This window comes from Chrysochloris asiatica, unplaced genomic scaffold, assembly GCF_000296735.1.
Source record: "Chrysochloris asiatica unplaced genomic scaffold, ChrAsi1.0 scaffold00191, whole genome shotgun sequence".
Taxonomy (NCBI): domain Eukaryota; kingdom Metazoa; phylum Chordata; class Mammalia; order Afrosoricida; family Chrysochloridae; genus Chrysochloris; species Chrysochloris asiatica.
In genome coordinates, this window is record NW_006408709.1 from 3,609,185 (window position 1) to 3,614,091 (window position 4,907).

General features: G+C 35.2%; 1 protein-coding gene across 1 annotated transcript in view; it reads right to left on the bottom strand.

Moving 5' to 3' along the window:
* The window catches only part of ALCAM (activated leukocyte cell adhesion molecule), a 162,204-nt gene that overhangs the window by 87,126 nt on the left and 70,171 nt on the right, over nt 1-4,907 (bottom strand). The window lies entirely within an intron of this gene.

Genomic DNA, 4,907 nt, shown 5'->3' on the forward strand with positions numbered 1-4,907 from the left:
CTCCACCCAGATGGCGGCTCCTGGAGCAGCCGAGCATCCCAGACTAGAAAACAATAGATTTCTTGCTTCTGCCACAATTTCCCCCAGCTGTGAGCCTTCCAACCTTCTAAGTATTCCTTTATATGTGGTTCAGAGTTCTGGGACTATCCCTGAGCCTGCTTGCTCGGGTATTCTGTATTGTTGTTGGCGTAGCTCTTTAGTACACATCCACCTGGTCCGCCATCTTGTTTGTTCTTCCAGCAGTACAGTATTTATAACCAAGAGTAATTACTCCCTTGGTTATGGTTAGAATCTTCTTGAATTGTAGAAGTTTTTCATCGCCTGCATTCAATTTATTTTGGCAGCAAGCTGGATTCAAAAGGTGAGTTACGTGATCGTCACATAGGACTTAAAACTTGGGGAGTGCTAGTACAATGTGCTCGAAAAGGTCTTAACATCAACCTTCTACCTCTATAGGAAATGAGAAATATGAAGGGTCTTCAGAAAATTTGTGGGGAAAATTCCATTATCTTTTCATTCTATTTTTCCAGGAACTTTTTGAAGCTTCCTCATAGTGCAAATTAACCTAGCATCAACTGGCTAACAGGAAGAAAACACAATGAAATACTGTGCAACTTCACCTCCTTCTTTTACTTTTCTATGCATACTCACACAAGCACAGAATCTTATGATTTGATTGATCAGCAACACAGGTATAACAACTTATATTTCTCAAGCAATTAACAAGTACCAGGTACTAGATATGTATTTTTGTAGGAATTGCTTCACATAATCCTCTGAATAGCATGATGAGGAAGATTTCATTAACATCTTCATTTTATAGATGAGAAAATGGGGATTAATTTAATTGCCCAGAATCGGAAGAGAGCATATGGCAAAACCTGTTGGTCAGGTCAGACTTCTGTATCTACATTTTCAAACACTGTTGTATTTACCACCCCTTAAGTGTAACCTTAAACACATATCTCAAAGTGTGTTCTGCAGAACATTTACTCTTGAAGATGTTTGAGAAAAAAAACTGAAGTCATCAAGTAAACTTAAGAAATAAATTAAACTATGCTCTCGGATAATTCAAAATGTTCTTTAACATTGGAAAGATTCTGAGAGATTTTGCAATAAAGAATGCTTTAAAAATTATTTGACCATCAAATTCTTTTCCTATGAAAATACCTCTCAGCAGTTCTAGGAGATAGGGAAAGTGTGTTCTGCTCTAACTGATTTTACTTTGGAACACTGCATAGATCTCTGCCTTTCACACAGTAATAGATATTGTGTCCAAGGAAACATACTTCTACTACCATGGGTCCCCTGTGGTGTGGCACTGGAATAGTGTGCCGTACAGATTCCTTTCATTGATTTTGGTAATTTAATGGAGGCATTTTATGTCCTAGTTACCTATACCTTCTATAGCCAACAGTCTGAATAGCTAGCTTCCACTTCCAAATCCATTTATACATGCAAAACTGAGAAAATATGGTTTTGCTACCTACCCCCACCCCCCCAAAAAAATAAAATCAACACTGCTAAGCGTAAAAAGAACCTACAGCATCAACACAGTTCTAAGACAAAACACCATACAAATGGTCATAATGCTAATGAATAATCAATTTCCAATGAGTATGTGGATGCTTTAGGAATATTTGCCTTTATAACGGAACATCAACCAAAAGCCAGTATGTGGAGAAAGGCAGTTATTTCCTACTAAACTCTACCCTATACTCTACTGAGTTTACTTTGGAACGCTGCGTAGTTCTCTGCCTTTCACACTTAAGTTTAAATCTTTCATGATCTAAGAATTACGTGTTTACTTAAAAATAGCATTTGTTATGTAAGACCTTATGAATGATTCTTTTGGCATATCTATCAGATTAATTCCACCTTCCTACATTTGTACCCCAGTCAAATTTTGCCGATATGTTAATTTGACACTTACATTAATTCACATAACAAAAAATTATTTCAAAACCTGGTTCAAAGTCAGTCAGACTTACATATTTCCACTTGCCAAACATGAGATTCTGAGGTATGTCAAGTCGACAAGGTATGATAATGTTATCTCCATATGCTGAATTTACTGTATACGATCCAAGGCCTTTAGAAAAATGGAAAAAAGAGGGAGAAAACATCTTCAGTGTAACAAAACAATCTGCATTTTTTATTTGAAAATATTATCAAAAAGATGTTCAGGAAAATTTGAAACATTATTAAAATCTGAGAACACAATAAAACCATAACTGAGTTTTATTTATGAAGAAAAATGAGCATGACAAGTATTACTTTATAGGAGTATGGGTTCAAATTGCAGTTTTAAATATTTTTCATAAGACAATAACATGAAAAGCATTTCGAATATGAAATTCTTCACAAAGTATTATTCATGAAATGATTCCCCATTTTTTTAAAGACAAATAAACCTAAATCACAATTTGCAACCATGATATAGAGCATTTCTTGACCTTATCTAACATTTTACTGAAGAAAATTTAAACCAACAATTCCATTGCAGGACCAAAAAGTTCTTAACTTAGTATGTACTATGTAGTTTGTTGTTGTTTCTAAGTGCTGTCAAATCAGTTCCAACTCATAGCAGCCCTGCGTAGGGTTTGCAAGGAGTGGTTGGTGGGTTTGAACCGCCAACTTTGTGATTAGCAGTCCAGAGCTTATCCTACAGTGCCACACCATACCAATTTAGGTATTTAACTTGGTAACAGTACTTTAGCTTATACTTTATTTTGTTTAAAATCATCTGTAGCATTTAATACTATTAAAATTAAATATCTCGTGGTGGTGGTGGTTATGTGTCGTGGAGTTGGTTCCGACTCATAAGAGAGGGTACCCTGTACAAAGTTTCCGAGAATGTAAATCATTATAGGAGCAGAAAGCCTCATCTTTCTCCGGCGGAACAGCTTGAAATTTCGAACTGCTGACCTTAAGGTTCGCAGCCCGATTCTTTAAGAACCAATTTATTTCAAACTGTAGACAAAAATAAATAAATGATATTTTGTCCAGCAGGTGGTGCTAAAGTGCAAAGGTAAGGCAACATTCAGCCATAAATAAGACCGTGTAAATTACTTTCTAAAGATACAGGGCAGTATGGGCACCATCTTTCACTGTTATGTATCAATCACAACATGCACAAAATATTTTACAGAAGATAAAAAATTAATAATCTTAAGAATGATTAAAGAGAGATACTACAATCCTATTTTTAAATCCTGTCGGCTGCATAATTTAAGCAATTATGCCTTAGTTAACAGAGACATCACAAATTAAAATAAATATGTAGCATAATAATTAGGGTTTTCAGCATTTGTAAAATTAGTAAAATTTAGCATACAAAGAATGTTCTTGTCATTTAGATTTGCAAAAAAGATTTACTAAAATTGCTTTTTGTGTGCTAAGTGATATAATGAAAACTGAGATTAAAAACATTAGTATTTTGTGTCTCGTACTGTAACTTCAATCTCTTTTCATTTCAATCCTCCAAAAAGCATAAGACTGTAAATGAAGGACTGGCTTGTTCAGTGTTGTTATTTTTGTTAAGTACCATTCAGTCAACTTTGACGCATAGAGACCCTGTACAGGGTTTCGGAGAAGCTGTTGGTGAGTTTGAACCACCAACCTTGTGATTCAAATGACCTTGTGGTCCAGTGTACTATTAAACCACAGATTAGATATGTTGAGAAGATGCCTTGTTCCAAAATCCAATACTTGCTTCCTTCAATACACTGACTCTTAAATGTGGAATCCCTACCACATGTTTGCAGACCTATTCAATGTACTATACAGGAACAGTTCTGCCAAGCCAAGAAAATGTTTCATAATTTAATCCTTTGATTTTTATCGGTTTACAGCATGACACTTGTCAGTAAATGAATCTAAGATGGTCTGGACGGGAAATACATATCTATTTGTCTGTCACCTTTATACAAACACACCTTCCTTTGATAACTAAGAGTCCTTTTATGATTAGGCAAGAAGTGAAAACAGCTTACACAGCAGTTAACCAATGAGATGAATCTTTTGCCAGATACAGGGAAATCAGAAGAAAAAGAAAAAAACCCCAACTTTTTCAAAGAATTTAATGCTTTTCTCTTTATCATCACTTATTTTTTCTTTTCTCTTCCATAGAGCTTGCATGTGGTAGATGTACACGGCATTTTATAAAAAGTTTTAAAGCTGGATTCATTTTAGGCATGATGAAAGCATAATTACCATAAGGAAGAGGCCATACATTTTTAATCTTTCTGTTTCTAGGATTAGTGCCTGACATTTAATGATCACTTAATAAAATGATTTCTAATTTGAATGCTGGGGAATCTTTTCCATGTTGGCATCAAACTGACATCACTGAAAATCAGGGAGCAGTTGGTAACACTGGAACTTAGAAAAGTGCCCTAGAGGATTCACAAGACTACAATCTTTATAAAAGAAACTGTCCATCTTTCTCCCCTGGAGCAGCTGATGAGTTCAAATCACTGTCCTGTAGGTTAGCAGCTGAATGCTTTAACTACTATTCCACCACAACTCCTTTACCATATACTCTGCAAACTGCTATATACTTTCTTGGATGTACAAGTAATTTGAAGTTTGGGTTTGTTTACTACTCTCTATTTTGATTTGAAACAAACAATATGCAAACACATTATCTAATGGTTCATGGGCGGAACTATAGCACAAGCAAAGTTAAGCATCATATGTTCCCTTTACAAATGATCATCTAAATGTCTTTCATAATGATTAAAACAAAGCAAAGATCTTTGTTCTTTTTGTTTTGTTTTAAAGTATTTGAAGATTTGTGGATAACAACTTGCCATCCAGAATCAGCCAAGATAATATAGATGTTGTTGTTGTTGTTAAGTGCCGTCGAGTCGGTTCCGACCCATAGCGACCCTGTACAGGGTTTC